Below are 20,274 nucleotides of genomic sequence, written 5' to 3' on the forward strand. Positions count from 1 at the left end.
TCTATGGGGGCAGGGGGCACCCCTAGACACACAAGTTGATCCACGTGATCATATTCTTAACCGTGTGCGGTGCCCCCTTCCACCATAGTCCTCGATAATATTGTAGCGGTGCTTAGGTGAAGCCCTGCGACGGTAGTACATCAAGATCGTCACCACGCCGTCGTGCTGACGGAACTCTTCCCCGACACTTTACTGGATCGGAGTCCGGGGATCGTCATCGTGCTGAACGTGTGCTAGAACTCGGAGGTGCCGTAGTTTCAGTGCTTGATCGGTCGGGTCGTGAAGACGTACGACTACATCAACCGCGTTGTGCTAACACTTCCGCTGTCGGTCTACAAGGGTACGTAGATCACACTCTCCCCTCTCCCATCAATTAGGATTTGTCACTCTGATTGTCGGAGAGGTATCTCTGGGCCCTCTCGGTAATGCACATCACTTAAGCCTTGCAAGAATTGCAACTAATGAGTTAGTTGCAGGATGATGTATTATGTAACGAGTAAAGAGACTTGCCGGTAACGAGATTGAACTAGGTACTGAGATACCGACGATCGAATCTCGGGCAAGTAACATACCGATGACAAAGGGAACAACGTATGTTGTTATGCGGTCTGACCGATAAAGATCTTCGTAGAATATGTGGGAACCAATATGAGCATCCAGGTTCTGCTATTGGTTATTGACCGGAGACGTGTCTCGGTCATGTCTACATTGTTCTCGAACCCATAGGGTCTGCACACTTAATGTTTTGATGACAGTTATATTATGAGTTTATGAGTTTTGATGTACCGAAGGAGTTCGGAGTCCCGGATGAGATCAGGGACATGACGAGGAGTCTCGAAATGGTCGAGACGTAAATATCGATATATTGGATGACTATATTCGGACATCGGAAAGGTTCCGAGTGATTCGGGTATTTTTCGGAGTACCGGAGAGTTACGGGAATTCGCCGGGGAGTATATGGGCCTTATTGGGCCATATGGGAATAGAGGAGAGAGGCCAAAAGGAAGGAGGCGCGCGCCCCCCCTCTGGTCCGAATTGGACACGGGGTGCAACCCATTTTTCCTTGTTCCTCTCCCCCTCTTTCCTTCTCTCCCACTCCAACAAGGGAAGGAGGAGTCCTACTCCCGGTGGGAGTAGGACTCCCCCCTTGGCGCGCCCTCCTCCTAGGTCGGCCACCTCCCTCCCTTGCTCCTTTATATACGGGGGCAGGGGGCACCCCATAGACACAACAATTGATCATTGATCTCTTAGCCGTGTGCGGTGCCCCCCTCCACCATAATCCTCGATAATATTGTAGCGATGCTTAGGCGAAGCCTTGCGACGATAGAACATCGAGATCGTCACCACGCCGTCGTGCTGACGGAACTCTTCCCCGACATTCTGCTGGATCGGAGTCCGGGGATCGTCATCGAGCTGAACGTGTGCTAGAACTCGGAGGTGCCGTAGTTTCGGTGCTTGATCGGTCGGGCCGTGAAGTCGTATGACTACATCAACCGCGTTCTTATAACGCTTCCGCTTCCAGTCTACGAGGTTCGTAGACAACACTCTCCCCTCTCGTTGCTATGCATCACCATGATCTTGCGTGTGCGTAGGAATTTTTTTAAATTACTACGTTCCCCAACAGTGGCATCCGAGCCTAGGTTTTATGCGTTGATGTTGTGCACGACTAGAACACAAGTAAGTTGTGGGCGATATAAGTCATACTGCTTACCAACATGCCATACTTTGGTTCGGTGGTATTGTTGAATGAAGTGGCCCGGACCGACATTACGCGTACGCTTACGCGAGACTGGTTCTACCGATGTGCTTTGCACACAGGTGGCTGGCGGGTGTCAGTTTCTCCAACTTTAGTTGAACCAAGTGTGGCTACGCCTGGTCCTTGCGAAAGTTAAAACAGCACCAACTTGACAAACTATCGTTGTGGTTTTGATGCGTAGGTTAGAACGGTTCTTACTAAGCCCGTAGCAGCCACGTAAAACTTGCAACAACAAAGTAGAGGACGTCTAACTTGTTTTTGCAGGGCATGTTGTGATGTGATATGGTCAAGACATGATGCTAAATTTTATTGTATGAGATGATCATGTTTTGTGAGGGAGTCCTGGATTATGGGGTGTTCGGGTAGCCGGACTATACCTTCAGCCGGACTCCTGGACTATGAAGATACAAGATTGAAGACTTCGTCCCGTGTCCGGATGGGACTTTCCTTGGCGTGGAAGGCAAGCTTGGCGATGCGGATATTCAAGATCTCCTACCATTGTAACCGACTTTATGTAACCCTAACCCTATCTGGTGTCTATATAAACCGGAGGGTTGTAGTCCGTAGGCAATCAACTCCATATACAACAATCATACCATAGGCTAGCTTCTAGGGTTTAGCCTCCTTGATCTCGTGGTAGATCTACTCTTATACTACCTATATCATCAATATTAATCAAGCAGGATGTAGGGTTTTACCTCCATCAAGAGGGCCCGAACCTGGGTAAAACATCGTGTTCCCTGCCTCCTGTTACCATCCGGCCTAGAAGCACAGTTCGGGACCCACTACCCGAGATCCGCCGGTTTTGACACCGACATTGGTGCTTTCATTGAGAGTTCCTCTGTGTCATCGCCTTTAGGCCAGATGGCTCCTTTGATCATCAACAACGATACGGTCCAGGGTGAGACTTTTCTCTCCGGACAGATCTTCGTCTTCGGCGGCTTCGCTCTGCGGGCCAATTCGCTCGGCCACCTGGAGCAGATCGAAAGCTACGCCCCTGGCCATCAAGTCAGGTTTGGAAGCTTAAACTACACGGCTAACATCCACGGAGACTTGATCTTCGATGGGTTCGAGCCACGGCCAAGCGCGCCGCACTATCTCGAGGGGCATGACCTAGCTCTACCTCCGGACAGTGTCCTGGAGGCCGCACACGCATCGGTTCCGACCCCTAACTCGGGGGCTTCGATCTCAAAGGCGATCGAGCCAAACGCTAGCCCCGCACTCTGCATGATCCGTGACTCCGAGGATCCCGACTCCTTTCCGAACTCCGAACTCCCCGCGCTCCCGCCGATCGAATCCGATTGGGCGCCGATAATAGAGTTCACCGCCGCAGACATCTTTCAGCATTCGCCTTGTGGCGATATCCTGAACTCTCTCAAGTCTCTCTCCTTATCAGGAGAGCCCTGGCCGAACTACGGTCAGCGAGGATGGGATACGGATGATGAAGAAATTCAAAGCCCACCCACCACCCACTTGGTAGCCACTGTCGACAATTTAAACGACGTGCTCAACTTCGACTCTGGAGACATCGACAGCATGGATGACGATGCAGGAGATACCGACGAACCAACGCCCATAGGGCATTGGACAGCCACCTCATCTCACGATGTGTACATGGTGGATACCCCTAAAGGAAGCGACAACGAGGAAAAAGGGGATGGGACGGGAGATCGACCCCCCGAAAAGCAATCAAAGCGTCGGCGTAAACGCCGACCCAAGCCCCGCCTTGACAAAAACCCAGCCATAGAGCAGGACGAACTGGTAGACAACGAACAGGCCTTAGAGCAACCGTCCGAACAGGGCAAGATGGATAGAGAAACCGAACATCACTCCTCTGGTGAAAACGGCATTCCGGACGACCTCACGCCGAATAAACCTATGGAGCAGAAGCGGAAACTAAAAACAGCGGAAGATGCACTCCGGATTAGATGGAGCAAAGTAATCAATACCACAGATAAGTACGGCGACAGTCGCCGCACTAAAAGCTATCCGAAAAGAAAGCTATTGCTTGAATTCGACGAAGAGGCCCTAGAGCCCTCACATACAAAAAATGAAAAAGCCACACGGTCGGATAGACGACCCCATAAAGCGGAAAGCGGCACCGCACCTAAATCGGCATGCGACCCACTTAAGGACTCGCATCATGGCCCAGTCAGGTCCATTTATGGGCCAAGAAAGCAAGCTCTCGTAAGCAACGCTATGAAGCCATCATCAGAATCCGGCACACCCAAATACAGGGGCGCCGCACACCCCCTATGTTTTACCGATGAGGTCCTGGACTATGAATTCCCAGAGGGATTCAAACCAGTAAACAAAGAGGCATATGATGGAACAACAGACCCTGGAGTTTGGATCGAGGATTATATCCTCCACATACACATGGCTAGAGGAGATGATCTCCACGCCATAAAATATATACCCCTTAAGCTTAAAGGGCCAGCCTGGCATTGGCTTAAAAGCCTTCCCGAAAACACAATTGGAAGCTGGGAAGAGCTCGAGGATGCTTTCCGAGCAAACTTTCATGGGACCTATGTCCGCCCTCCGGATGCAGACGATCTTAGTCACATAACTCAACAACCCGAAGAATCAGCTCGGCAGTTCTGGAATAGATTCCTCACTAAAAAGAATCAGATAGTCAACTGTCCGGACGCCGAAGCCTTAGCAGCTTTCAGGCATAACGTCCGAGACGAATGGCTCGCCAGACACCTCGGCCAAGAAAAGCCAAGAACAATGGCCGCACTAACAAGCCTCATGACCCGCTTTTGTGCAGGGGAGGACAGCTGGTTGGCAAGGTGCAGCCCCAGCAACCCAAGTACATCCGAAACTAGGGATGGAAACGGAAAACCATGACGCAACAAGGACCGTCGCTGGACTAAGGACAAAAGTCCGAAGAGCACGGCAGTCAATGCCGGATTCAAAGGCTCACGACAAAATCAGGAAAAATCGCCCCCAGGATAACAGGGATGATCCATGCAACCTAAATAAAGTCTTGGACAGGATATGTCAGATACACAGTACTCCTGGGAAGCCTGCTAACCATACCCACAGAGACTGTTGGGTTTTCAAACAATCTGACAGACTCAATGCCGAACACAAGGGGCTCGACACACCAAGCGAAGACGAGGACGAATCCCAAAAGCAGAGCACTAGGAAACAAAAGAACTTCCCACAAGAAGTAAAAACAGTGAACTCACTTCACATAACAAAACGTGTGGCGCCCGTAAATGTATGCACCACACGGCCCATCCCCAAAGGGTCCTGCCACTGGTTGTCAAAACCGATCATCTTCGATCAGCTAGATTATTCTAGGAATATCAAGAATGTAGGCTGGACTGCCTTGATACCCGATCCAATAATTGGCGGACTCCAGTTTTCAAATGTCCTTATGGACGGCGGCAGTGGACTAAACCTGATATATCAGGATACAATCCAGCACATGGGGATAAACCCAGCAAGAATCCGCCACAGCAAAACCTCCTTTCAAGGGGTAATACCTGGTCTGGACACCCATTGTATGGGTTTTCTCCGGCTCGAAGTCATATTCGGCTCTGCCAATAACCTCTGCCGCGAAAAGCTGACCTTCCATATCGTCCCTTCTCAAGTCGCTATCAAGCACTACTGGGACGCGAAGCTTTCACTCGCTTTAACGCAATACCGCATTATGCATCTCTTACGCTTAAGATGCCCGGTCCATGAGGCATCATCTCTTTGAAGGGGAAGCACTAAAGTGCACCTCCCCAAGCGGAGGACTGTGCGGCCGCTTTGACAGCCCCACAGCAAAATGGCCTCACCGGCCAAAAAAAACTTTGAAATAGGTCATTCAAGGCCACGAACGCGGATAGACGAGTTCGGTGCAAAATCATCATTGATGCAGGCCTAGAAGCCATATACCCCCGCACTAGGGGCTCCACGCATATACAATAAGAGACAATAAAGCTCAATCTTATATATCTTACGTTATACTTTGCTTATTTTAAACTTTTTCGGCACGACCCGTTTTCAACTCAGTTCCTCTCTTTTACAGATGAACGTCGTGCGGCGCCCGTCCAGGTTACGGCACAACGGAGACACAGGCGCAGACGTGCAGTAGGGACCCATCCTAAAGGATTCTTTTCAGATTAAGACCCTGCGTAAACCTTTTTTACTGTCTCTTGTTGCTACACATCCCTTGGTTTTTTTCTTTCTGATATAACCAAGGAGGAGGCTGGTGTCTTGGCATGTGGCCACGTCAGAATTTTTGCACGTACCTGGACACTAGGGGCTTTTTTAATAAAGAGTGTTGTTTCGCCCGCACTCATAAAGACCGAACACCTTAGGGAGTGTTCGGCGTCGCGAGTTTTGGCATTATATGCATCAGCTCCGAATCATGTCTTTGGTCAAATGTTGGGTTGCCCGGCTCCTGAGTTCGGCTACCTTACGTTCCGCTCTATCGGCTAAGGTAGCACCAGGAGAACTACTGCGATTGTGCCCCGTTTCGGCCGGGCGAGCACCTCAGTAGAGAAAGCCGAAAACTGACTGTCATGATGTAGCGTGAGACTGGTCAGCCACTCGATGACCTATCGGAATCTATCGGATTCCTCCGCTTTAATGAAGGGCCGCTTCCCGGTCAGGCACATACGTGCCCGAACTCGGACGAGCGCAGTTGCCACCAAGGGGCTACCTAAATAGTCTCACTGTCAAACTCCTATGGCTAAGTGAAAGTGTTAAAGCATTATAGTCCAGTTGCCTGGCCCGCTGCGCTATCACCTCCTTTGTAGGACCAAGACGTTGGGTTAAGTGTGAAAATGCGTCTTCTGCGAGCACCCCCGCACTATGTGCGTGGGGGCTGAAGCCAACGACTGCCATCTTTCAGATTCTATATATATATATATATATATATATATCTTAAAACGGCCGCACAGGAGGTGTTCCCAATACTTGGAGGCACAAGTATAAAAAAGGCCACTACAGTTTATCAAAATATTACTTTATTATTACATATGCTATCATAACATAGCATCTTTCGGGCATTGCGTCTCTATTACATGAGCGCTTTCAAGAACTTCCTGAAAATAGTGCTCGGAGGGTACTCGGCTTTTGTCCGAATCTCGGGACGCAACAACGGTGGTCTCCAACTCTGCCCAGTATGTCTTAACACGGGCAAGAGCCATCCTATCACCCTCTATGCATGCTGACCTCTTCATTGCATTTATACGCAGCACCGCGTCAAGGAATTGCTGCACCAAGCTGAAATAACTCTTCGGCTCCGATCTCCTCGGCCACAGGTGACCCATGACGTACTTCATGACGAGTCCAGACAACCTATTCAGTTCGGCCCATTGAGCCAAACGATCATCCACTGCCAGTGGACGCTCTGGATTGTGAAACTACGACCAGAAAAGCTTTTCCACTTCGCGATCTTTCTGATCTCGAAAGTGTTCGGTCGCATCAGCAGCACTCGCTGCCAAGTCCAGATAGGTATCCTCCACACTCCACATCCGGTCCAACGGAGAAAACTTCGGATCACAAAATTTCCTTCGCAGCATAAAGGGCTTTCCAGCCACAATCTGTTCGGCCTGACGTAGCTCCTCCTTCACAGCTCTCATCGCAGAGCGCGCGTCCTTGGCATTGGCAACGGCCTTCTCTAAGTCCGTCTGTTTCACCTGGTCTTCTTTTTCAAGAAGTCTGCAACGGTCTGTAGCGCTTTTTAACTTTTCGGCCATCTCGGCCATCTCTTCCTTGCTTCGGCAATGAGCAGCCTGTTCGGCTCTCAGCTCTTCAAGGGATTTCCTGGTGGCTGCATCACTTTCGCTGGCTTGTTCTTTAACTCAGGCAAGTTCTGCCCTAAGACTCTCCATGGCGGCCGCACCATCTGCGTCAAGCACACACATCGTAAGACATAGGCATAAAACTGTTCTTACCTGATGCCGCCCGAGGAATTACATACCTTGAGCCTCATCAAGCCGCTTATTGACAAGCGTGATGTCGGCATCTGCCACGTCCAGTTGTCGCTTTAGTTCGGCAAAATCTTCAGTTCGGCTCGATTCCGGACACCCTGCCGCCTACATTCAAAGGCGACATCTTAGACCTGGGATTATGATCCTCCGCGTGCCGTCATTTCTTGACGACACGCAGAGTCTCAGGGGCTACTATCTACACAGTGAAGGAAATATGCCCTAGAGGCAATAATAAAGTTATTATTTATTTCCTTATTTCATGATAAATGTTTATTATTCATGCTAGAATTGTATTAACCGGAAACATAATACATGTGTGAATACATAGACAAACAAAGTGTCACTAGTATGCCTCTACTTGACTAGCTCGTTAATCAAAGATGGTTATGTTTCCTAACCATGAACAATGAGTTGTTATTTGATTAACGAGGTCACATCATTAGTTGAATGATCTGATTGACATGACCCATTCCATTAGCTTAGCACCCGATCGTTTAGTATGTTGCTATTGCTTTTCTTCATGACTTATACATGTTCCTATGACTATGAGATTATGCAACTCCCGTTTGCTGGAGGAACACTTTGGGTGCTACCAAACGTCACAACGTAACTGGGTGATTATAAAGGAGCATTACAGGTGTCTCCAAAGGTAGATGTTGGGTTGGCGTATTTCGAGATTAGGATTTGTCACTCCGATTGTCGGAGAGGTATCTCTGGGCCCTCTCGGTAATACACATCACATAAGCCTTGCAAGCATTACAACTAATATGTTAGTTGTGAGATGATGTATTACGGAACGAGTAAAGAGACTTGCCGGTAACGAGATTGAACTAGGTATTGGATACCGACGATCGAATCTCGGGCAAGTAACATACCGATGACAAAGGGAACAACGTATGTTGTTATGCGGTCTGACCGATAAAGATCTTCGTAGAATATGTGGGAGCCAATATGGGCATCCAGGTGCCGCTATTGGTTATTGACCGGAGATGTGTCTCGGTCATGTCTACATTGTTCTCGAACCGTAGGGTCCGCACGCTTAACGTTACGATGACAGTTATTATGAGTTTATGCATTTTGATGTACCGAAGGTTGTTCGGAGTCCCGGATGTGATCACGGACATGACGAGGAGTCTCGAAATGGTCGAGACGTAAAGATTGATATATTGGAAGCCTATGTTTGGACATCGGAAGTGTTCCGGGTGAAATCGGGATTTTACCGGATTACCGGGAGGGTTACCGGAACCCCCCGGGAGCCAAATGGGCTAACATGGGCCTTAGTGGAAAGGTGAGAAGGCAGCCCACATAGGGCTGCGCCTCCCCCCCTCTCCCTAGTCCTATTAGGACTAGGAGAGGGGCCGGCCACCTCTCTCTCCCTCTCCCCTTTAAGGAATCCTATTAGGAATAGGATTGAGGGGGGGAGTCCTACTCCCGGTAGGAGTAGGACTCCTCCTGCGCCTCCCTCCTTGGCCGGCCAGCCTCCCCCCTTCATCCTTTATATATGGGGGCAGGGGACACCCCAAGACACACAAGTTGATCCTTGAGATCGTTCCTTAGCCGTGTGCGGTGCCCCCTGCCACCAAATTCCACCTCGATCATACCGTTACAGTGCTTAGGCGAAGCCCTGCGTCGGTAGTACATCAAGATCGTCACCACGCCGTCGTGCTGACGGAACTCTTCCTCGATGCTTTGCTGGATCGGAGCCCGAGGATCGTCATCGAGCTGAACGTGTGCTAAGAACTCGGAGGTGCCGGAGTAACGGTGCTTGGATCGGTCGGATCGGGAAGAAGACGTACGACTACTTCCTCTACGTTGTGTCGACGCTTCCGTTGCGATCTACAAGGGTACGTAGATCATACTCTCCCCTCTCGTTGCTATGCATCACCATGATCTTGCGTGTGCGTAGGAAATTTTTGAAATTACTACGTTCCCCAACACACAGGGCGCATCTTACTCATGCGCAACTGACAAAAGTATACATTATCTAATGTACCTCGAAACCCGTTAGCAAACTTTTGACGGCCTCATACAATCCGCTCTCTACGGATGAAATCCTTTCAATCACCGTGCCCATCAATGCGTGGTGCTCCTCTGAGATAGAAGCTCGCCCCAGCAGAATCTTTAGCTCCTCCGACCGAGCACCAGACGGTGCCGGGCTCGTCCCATGACCTCTTTCGAAGGCCGGACGCGGAGAACCTTGGGGGGCCGCATAGCCACCTTCCGCCCCTACCGGATTTGGAGAAACCCTCCGCGACGACACCTCAGGGTCGCCCACCTCGCTAGGCAGCACGGCAGGGGTAGGTGTCCCGCTCTCCATCATCTCCGAAAGGAGATCCCCCGAAGACGAGCTCTGCTGAGAAGGGCTGAGGTCCGAGCTACAATATAAAGGTTTGGTTAATCTTCTCAGATATAAATGAAGGACTTCCCTCATCCCTCAAAAGGAAAATCTTTTCTCCACTTACGGCTCACTGGAGGGCTGATCCCCTTGAGGGCATAGTCCGGCCGAGGAACTCCCCGGTGTCGGACCCTCTGACGAGGATTTTCTCCCCCATTTCGAGGCCATGGTTTCCGGGTCGTCAGAGGTGGCTCTCTTCTTCCCCTTAGGAGAGGAATTGTCGTTTCCTCCCTTCGGAGCAGCCTCCTTCGAGGAGGCCATAGCTTCCTTGTCCTCCCCCTCCAAAGGCATTATCTCCAGCATCCTTACCAGCACGGGATCCGTCCTGGTTTCAGGAAGGGGAGCCGGACACCTGATCAGCTTTGCCTTCGCTATCCACTCCTGTTTAAAAGGACGGCTCTTTTAGGGGCAAGTTTATGACAATTATACGGATAGAAGGTCCGGACGCAAGGTTGCTTACTTGAGTATCCGGGCGATTGCAGCTTAGGCCTGCGTCCTTGGTTAAATCCGGACACAACTTTTGTGATCCGAAGAACAGTCTATACATCTCCGCGGGCGTTGCGCCCATAAAGTTCTGGAGAGCTCGCGGTCCCTCTGGATTAAACTCCCACAAGCGAAGGGGGCGGCGTTTGCCGGGCAATATTCGGCGAATCAGCATGACCTGCGTCACCTTCACCAAGCTGAGGTCTCCTTCCAAGAGATCCTTAATCCGGCCCTGTAACAGGGGCACGTCTTTGGGCAAACCCCAATCTAACCCTCTGTTAACCCATGACGCTAGCCGTGGTGGGGGAACCGAGCGAAAGGCAGGAAGCGCCACCCACTTGGTGCTCCGGGAAGCGGTGATATAAAACCACTCTCGTTGCCACAAGCCTAGCTCCTCTTGAAAAGAGCCCTCGGGCCATGGAGCATCAGCATTTTTGCTTATAACAGCGCCTCCGCACTCTACGTGCCGTCCCTTGATCATCTTCGGCTCCACTTTGAAAGTCTTGAGCCATAATCCAAAGTGAGGGGTAACACGAAGGAACGCTTCGCATACAATGATAAACAAGGAGATATGGAGGATGGACTCCGGAGCTAAGTCGTGGAATTCCAACCCGTAATAAAACAGCAGTCCCCTCACAAAGGGGTCCATCGGGAAGCCTAACCCCCGAAGGAAGTGAGACACGAACACTACGCTCTCACCGGGCTGGGGACTGGGGATAGCCCGCATTTGAGCAAGCAACCTGTGTGAAATTTCGGCAATCAAGAACTTAGCCTCTCTCAACTTTAGCACGTCCTCCTCCGTGACGGAGGAGGGCATCCATCGGCCTTGAAGGTCGGAACCGGACATTGTCGAAGGTCTGAGGCGCCCGGAATCTGGAGCCTAGGGTGTTGGAACTCGAGGCGAGGGGCGAACTTGTTTTGGGATTGGAGAAAAGGAGTAAGGCCCTAGTCTCTTTATAAGAGGTTGAATACTAGGAGCCCTCCCCGTAACCGTTCGGGACTCGCCTTTAATCGAGAAAACATGCTAACGGGCACGATTGGGTTACCCACATCCGTATTGATGTGAATCTCGTAAAAGGGGGGCACACGATCTCTGCTTTGACAAGACGTGCCAAGGAAACCGCCTCGCAAAACACGCTGAGGTGGAAAAGTGAAAACGATTCGAATGAAGGACTTGGCTGTAGTGTGATGACGCACTGTGGAATACGTCAGCAGAATTGATTTGTGTTAATATTATTCTCTCTAGGGAAATATGTGGAAGCTTATTTTGCAGAGCCGGACACTACTCTTGGTGTTTACAATCTTCTATGAAGAACTTGGAGGAGGAACCCTCCTTGCAATGCCGAAGACAATTTGCGCACCGGACTCGTCGTCATTGAAGCCTGGTTCAGGGGCTACTGAGGGAGTCCTGGATTATGGGGTGTTCGGGTAGCCGGACTATACCTTCAGCCGGACTCTTGGACTATGAAGATAAAAGATTGAAGACTTCGTCCTGTGTCCGGATGGGACTTTCCTTGGCGTGGAAGGCAAGCTTGGCGATGCGGATATTCAAGATCTCCTACCATTGTAACCGACTTTATGTAACCCTAACCCTATCCGGTGTCTATATAAACCAGAGGGTTGTAGTCCGTAGGCAATCAACTCCATATACAACAATCATACCATAGGCTAGCTTCTAGGGTTTAGCCTCCTTGATCTCGTGGTAGATCTACTCTTGTACTACCTATATCATCAATATTAATCAAGCAGGACGTAGGGTTTTACCTTCATCAAGAGGGCCCGAACCTGGGTAAAACATCGTGTTCCCTGCCTCCTGTTACCATCCGGCCTAGACGCACAGTTTGGGACCCACTACCGGAGATCCGCCGGTTTTGACACTGACATTTTGTAACCGAGTTATCGGTAACTGGCAGGAGCCATATGGTTGTCGCTTTATTGTATGCAATGCAATTGCGCTGTAATGCTTTAGTTTATCACTAAGCGGTAGCGATAGTCGTGGAAGCATAAGATTGGCAAGATGACAATGATGCTACGATGGTGATCAAGGTGTCGTGCCGGTGACGATGGTGATCGTGACGGTGCTTCGGAGATGGAGATCACAAGCACAAGATGATGATGGCCATATCATATAACTTATATTGATTGCATGAGATGTTTATATTTTATGCATCTTATTTTGCTTTGATTGACGGTAGCATTATAAGATGATCTCTCACTAAATTTCAAGATAAAAGTGTTCTCCCTGAGTATGCACGATTGCCAAAGTTCGTCGTGCCCAGACACCACGTGATGATCGGGTGTGATAAGCTCTACGTCCATCTACAATGGGTGCACGCCAGTTTTGCACACACAGAATACTCAGGTTAAACTTGACAAGCCTAGCATACGCAGATATGGCCTCGGAACACTGAGACCGAAAGGTCGAGCGTGAATCATATAGTAGATATGATCAACATATTGATGTTCACCATTGAAAGCTACTCCATTTCACGTGATGGTCGGTTATGGTTTAGTTGATTTGGATCACGTGATCACTTAGAAGATTAGAGGGATGTCTTTCTAAGTGGGAGTACTTAAGTAATATGATTAATTGAACTTAAATTTATCATGAACTTAGTCCTGGTAGTATTAGCATATCTATGTTGTAGATCAATAGCTCGCGATGTTGCTCCCCGTTTAATTTTTTATATGTTCCTAGAGAAAACTAAGTTGAAAGACGTTAGTAGCAATGATGCGGGTTGGATCCGTGATCTGAGGATTATCCTCATTGTTGCACAGAAGAATTATGTCTTTGATGCACCGCTAGGTGATAGACCTATTGCAGGAGTAGATGCAGACGTTATGAACGTTTGGCTAGCTCAATATGATGACTACTTGATAGTTTAGTGCACCATGCTTAACAGCTTAGAATCAGGACTTCAAAGACGTTTTGAACGTCATGGACCATATGAGATGTTCCAGGAGTTGAAGTTAATATTTCAAGTAAAAACCCGAGTTGAGAGATATGAAGTCTCCAACAAGTTCTATAGAGAAAAGATGGAGGATAATAGCTCAAGCAGTGAGCATGTGCTCAGATTGTCTGGGTACTACAATCGCTTGAATCAAGTGGGAGTTAATCTTCCAGATAAAATAGTGATTGACATAATTCTCTAGTCACCATCACCAAGTTATTAGAACTTCGTGATGAACTATAATATGCAAGGGATAATGGAAAAGATTCCCAAGCTCTTCGTGATGCAAAAATCGGCGAAGGTAGAAATCAAGAAAAACATCAAGTGTCGATGGTGGACAAGACCACTAGTTTCAAGAGAAAGGGCAAAGGGAAGAAGGGGAACTTCAAGAAGAACGACAAACAAGTTGCTGCTCAAGTGAAGAAACCCAAGTCTGGACCTAAGCTTGAGACTAAGTGCTTCTACTGCAAAGGGACTAGTCACTGGAAGCGGAACTACCCCAAGTATTTGGCGGATAAGAAGGATGGCAAAGCGAACAAAGGTATATTTGATATACATATTATTGATGTGTATTTTACTAGTGTTCGTAGCAACCATAGTATTTGATACTGGTTCAGTTGCTAAGAGTAGTAACTCGAAACGGGAGTTTCAGAATGAATAGAGACTAGTTAAGGGTGAAGTGACGATGTGTGTTGGAAGTGGTTCCAAGATTGATATGATCATCATCGCACACTCCCTATACTTTCGGGATTAGTGTTGAACCTAAATAATTTTTATTTGGTGTTTGCGTTGAGCATGAATATGATTTGATCATGTTTATTGCAATACGGTTATTCATTTAAGTAAGAGAATAAATTGTTGTTCTATTTACATGAATAAAACCTTCTATGGTCATACACCCAATGAAAATGATTTGTTGGATCTCGATCATGGTGATACACATTCTCATAATATTGAAGCCAAAAGATGCAAAGTTAATAATGATAGTGCAACTTATTTGTGGCACTGCCGTTTAGGTCATATTGCTGTAAAGCGCATGAAGAAAATCCATGCTGATGGGCTTTTGGAATCACTTGATTATGAATCAGTTGATGCTTGCGAACCGTGCCTCATGGGCAAGATGACTAAGACTCCGTTCTCCGGAACAATGGAGCGAGCAACAGATTTGTTGGAAATCATACATACTGATGTATGTGGTCCGATGAATATTGAGGCTTGCGGCAGGTATCATTATTTTCTGATCTTCACAGATGATTTGAGCAAATATGAGTATATCTACTTGATGAAACACAAGTCTGAAATATTTGAAAAGTTCAAAAAATTTCAGAGAAAAGTGGAGAATCATCGTAACAAAAATAAAAGTTTCTACGATATGATCGCAGAAGTAAAATATTTGAGTTACGAGTTTGGCCTTCAGTTAAAACAATGTGAAATAGTTTCTCTACTCACGCCACCTGGAACACCACAGTGTAATGGTATGTCCGAACGTCGTAACCGTGCTTTATTAGATATGGTGCGATCTATGATGTCTCTTACCGATTACCACTATCGTTTTGGGGTTATGCATTAGAGACAACTACATTCATGTTAAATAGGGCACCATCTAAATCCGTTGAGACGACACCGTATGAACTGTGGTTTGGCGAGAAACCTAAGCTGTCGTTTCTTAAAGTTTGGGACTGCGATGCTTATGTGAAAAAGTTTCAACATGATAAGCTCGAACCCAAATCGGAGAAGTAAATCTTCATAGGATACCCAAAAGAAAATGTTGGGTACACCTTCTATCACAGATCCGAAGGCAAGTTATTCATTGCTGAGAATGGATCCTTTCTAGAGAAGGAGTTTCTCTCGAAAGAACTGAGTGGGAGGAAAGTGGAACTTGATAAGGTAATTGTACCTTCTCCCTTATTGGAATGTAGTTCATCACAGAAATCTATTCCTGTGACTACTACACCAATTAGTGAGGAAGCTAATTATGATGATCATGTAACTTTAGATCAAGTTACTACCAAACCTCGTAGGTAAACCAGAGTGAGATCCGCACTAGAGTGGTACGGTAATCCTGTTCTGGAGGTCATGTTACTTGACCATGACGAGCCTACGGACTATGAGGAAGCGATGATGAGCCCAGATTCCGCGAAATGGCTTGAGGCCATAAAATCTGAGATGGGATCCATGTATGAGAACAAAGTATGGACTTTGGTTGACTTGCCCGAGGATCAGCAAGCCATAGAAAATAAATGGATCTTCAAGAGGAAGACGGACGCTGGTAGTAGTGTTACTATCTACAAAGCTAGAATTGTCGCAAAAAGGTTTTCGGCAAGTTCAAGGTGTTGACTACGATGAGAGTTTCTCACTCGTATCTATGCTTAAGTCTGTCCGAATCATGTTAGCAATTGCCGCATTTTATGAAATCTCGCAAATGGATAAACAAAACTGCATTCCTTAATGGATTTATTAAAGAAGAGTTGTATATGATGCAACTAGAAGGTTTTGTCAATCCTAAAGGTACTAACAAAATATGCAAGCTCCAGCGATCCATCTATGGACTGGTGCAAGCATCTCGGAGTTGGAATATACGCTTTGATAAGTTGATCAAAGCATATAGTTTATATAGACTTGCGGTGAAGCCTGTATTTACGACAAAGTGAGTGGGAGCACTACAACATTTCTGATAAGTATATGTATGACTTATTGTTGATCGGAGATGATGTAGAATTATTCTGCGAAGCATAAAGGAATGTTTGAAAGGAGTTTTTTTTCAAAGAAAGACCTCGGTGAAGCTGCTTACGTATTGAGCATCAAAATCTATAGAGATAGATCAAGACGCTTGATAAGTTTTTCAATGAGTACATACCTTGACAAGATTTTGAAGTAGTTCAAAATGTAACAGTCAAAGAAGGAGTTCTTGCCTATGTTACAAAGGTGTGAAGTTGAGTAAGACTCAAAACCCGACCACGGCAGAAGATAGAGAGAGAATGAAAGTCATTCCCTATGCCTTAGCCATAGGTTCTATAAAGTATGCCATGCTGTGTACCAAACCTATTGTATACCCTGCCCTGAGTTTGGCAAGGGAGTACAATAGTGATCTAGGAGTAGATCACTGGACATTGGTCAAAATTATCCTTAGTGGAATAAGGATATGTTTCTCGAGTATGGAGGTGACAAAAGGTTCGTCGTAAAGAATTACGTTGATGCAAGTTTTGACACTGATCCAGATGACTATAAGTCTCAATCTGGATACATATTGGAAGTGGGAGCAATTAGCTAGAGTAGCTCTGTGCAGAGCATTATTGACATAGAAATTTGCAAAATACGTACGGATCTGAATGTGGCAGACCCGTTGACTAAACTTCTCTCACAAGCAAAACATGATCACACCTTAGTGCTCTTTGGGTGTTAATCACATAGCGATGTGAACTAGATTATTGACTCCAGTAAACCCTTTGGGTGTTGGTCACATGTCAATGTGAACTATGGGTGTTAATCACATGGTGATGTGAACTTTTGATGTTAAATCACATGGCGATGTGAACAAGATTATTGAATCTATTGCAAGTGGGAGACTGAAGGAAATATGCCCTAGAGGCAATAATAAAGTTATTGTTTATTTCGTTATATCATGGTAAATGTTTATTATTCATGCTAGAATTGTATTAACCGGAAACATAATACATATGTGAATACATAGACAAACAATATGTCACTAGTATGCCTCTACTTGACTAGCTCGTTGAATTAAAGATGGTTAAGTTTCGTAGCCATAGACATGAGTTGTCATTTGATTAACGGGGTCACATCATTAGAGAATGATGTGATTGACTTGACCCATTCCGTTAGCATAGCACTTGATCGTTTAGTTTGTTGCTATTGCTTTCTTCATGACTTATACATGTTCCTATGACTATGAGATTATGCAACTCCCGTTTACCGGAGGAACACTTTGTGTGCTACCAAATTTCACAACGTAATTGGGTGATTATAAAGGTGCTCTACAGGTGTCTCCGAAGGTACTTGTTGGGTTGGCGTATTTCGAGATTAGGATTTGTCACTCCGATTGTCGGAGAGGTATCTCTGGGCCCTCTCGGTAATGCACATCACTTAAGCCTTGCAAGAATTGCAACTAATGAGTTAGTTGCCGGATGATGTATTATGGAACGAGTAAAGAGACTTTCCGGTAATGAGATTGAACTAGGTATTGAGATACCGACGATCGAATCTCGGGCAAGTAACATACCAATGACAAAGGGAACAACGTATGTTGTTATGCGGTCTGACCGATAAAGATCTTCGTAGAATATGTGGGAACCAATATGAGCATCCAGGTTCTGCTATTGGTTATTGACCGGAGACGTGTCTCGGTCATGTCTACATTGTTCTCGAACCCGTAGGGTCCGCACGCTTAAGGTTTCGATGACAGTTATATTATGAGTTTATGAGTTTTGATGTACCGAAAGAGTTCGGAGTCCCGGATGAGATCAGGGACATGATGAGGAGTCTCGAAATGGTCGAGACGTAAAGAGATATATTGGACGACTATATTCGGACATCGGAAAGGTTCCGAGTGATTCGGGTATTTTTCGGAGTACCGGAGAGTTACGGGAATTCGCCGGGGAGTATATGGGCCTTATTGGGCCATACGGGAATAGAGGAGAGAGGCCAAAAGGAAGGAGGCGCGCGCCCCCCCTCTGGTCCGAATTGGACAAGGGGTGCAACCCATTTTTCCTTGTTCCTCTCCCCTCTTTCCTTCTCTCCCACTCCAACAAGGGAAGGAGGAGTCCTACTCCCGGTGGGAGTAGGACTCCCCCCTTGGCGCGCCCTCCTCCTAGGCCGGCTGCTTCCCTCCCTTGCTCCTTTATATACGGGGGCAGGGGGCACCCCATAGACACAACAATTGATCATTGATCTCTTAGCCGTGTGCGGTGCCCCCCTCCACCATAATCCTCGATAATATTGTAGCGGTGCTTAGGCGAAGCCTTGCGACTGTAGAACATCAAGATCGTCACCACGCCGTCGTGCTGACGGAACTCTTCCCCGACATTCTGCTGGATCAGAGTCCGGGGATCGTCATCGAGCTGAACGTGTGCTAGAACTCGGAGGTGCCGTAGTTTCGGTGCTTGATCGGTCGGGCCGTGAAGACGTACGACTACATCAACCGCGTTGTGATAACGCTTCCGCTTCTTGTCTACGAGGGTACGTAGACAACACTCTCCCCTCTCGTTGCTATGCATCACCATGATCTTGCGTGTGTGTAGAATTTTTTTGAAATTACTACGTTCCCCAACACCCGAAGATCTGGGTGGAAGCTGAGGGGGCCGCGAACGAATCCCCCTTTTTTTTAGAAAAGGAGAATGACCCCCGGCCTCTGCATCTGGACGATGCATACGGCCACAAACGTCTAACTTCTTGCACTCACGGCTTGTATTGTGTGTTGGAGGTCGTCAGCGCATAGCGTCTCGTCGTACCTCTTGACATTGCCTGCCTCCCGGCCTTTTGGTGTCAGGTCATTATTGGGCGGTCTATGGGCACCCGTTGCATGGTGTGTTTGCTTCTCTTGGAGCTCGGTTGTCCTGTGAACAACTTTGATGAGGTTGGCGAGGATTCTGGGGTCAGCGGGTGCGGCTCCGAGCTTGTTGACCAACATGACCCCTTCTTGTATGCCCAGCGCTGCTGTAAGGCGCTCCGTTGGGTTGTTTTCGTTAGTGGCTTCCTTGTCATTCTCACAATTAACGGCCTCTGGCTTTTGTTGATGGCCTCCATGCCATACTCGCCTGGTGTGGTTTATCATTGCTTATTCCTTTTTTGCGGCTACTTCTGATAGCGTGTGGCGCACAGCCCCAGGCTTGAGGATCTCGCGAAGCTCATCCTCTTGGGATTGGGGTGGGTTGCCCTCATGGGTTGTTGGGCTCGGGAGCTTCGTGGATTTTTCCACCATTGTGGTGGTTGAGTGCGGTGCACTGCTACTTTTGCGAACATCGCCTTGTGTAGACAAATCGGCTGCGGGGCGTATGGTTCGGCGCCTTCCTCTGTTTCCTGTTGTTCGCAAAATTTCAAGGTGTTTTGCTGTTCGCCTCGGCCTTTCTACTATGGAGATCTGATTTTAGTTGGCGAGGTTGCAGCATTTTCAGACTCGGCCTCTTTTGGTGAGGTCGGTTCGCCGTCTGCGTCCTTGTGGTCTGGTAATGTGTAACGACCCGAGACCGATGCTCTAAACGTCTTCCATATATTTTGAGTTTCATCGTGCATGTTTTATTTGTTTGTTACATTTTATCATGGCATCATACGCATTGCATCCGCATCTTTTAAAGCCTGCATCTGTTTGTAGTTGTCGCATCTCCTCATTGTCTTCATTGTCCTTTCTGAGGCTAACCAGGTTTTTTCCGAGTCCCTCTTGTCTGACCACCTAATCTCTCTGCAGAGTCATGGACCACCCCTTCACAACCTCGCGCGCGTCCGAAACTCGCCCCTGAACCCGAACTGCTCAGTCGTCACCATTGGGTCCGAATCATCCCCAAACATCCCTAAAACATCTTTGGTTTCTTATTTGGACTACCTAACCTATTTATCTCGGACCGTCCGATTAAGATTGGAGGGACCAAACAACCCCTACTCAAATCCACTTGCTATATATAGTGGACAACCTAGGATCTAGGTAGACTGTCCCATCCTTCCCATTCGTGTCGCCGCCACACTCCACCGGACTGAGATCCAGTGCCTTTATCAAGTGAAGTCACGCTGCAACTTTACCCTTCT

The sequence above is a fragment of the Triticum urartu genome, chromosome 7 (assembly GCF_003073215.2).
Source record: "Triticum urartu cultivar G1812 chromosome 7, Tu2.1, whole genome shotgun sequence".
Taxonomy (NCBI): Eukaryota; Viridiplantae; Streptophyta; class Magnoliopsida; order Poales; family Poaceae; genus Triticum; species Triticum urartu.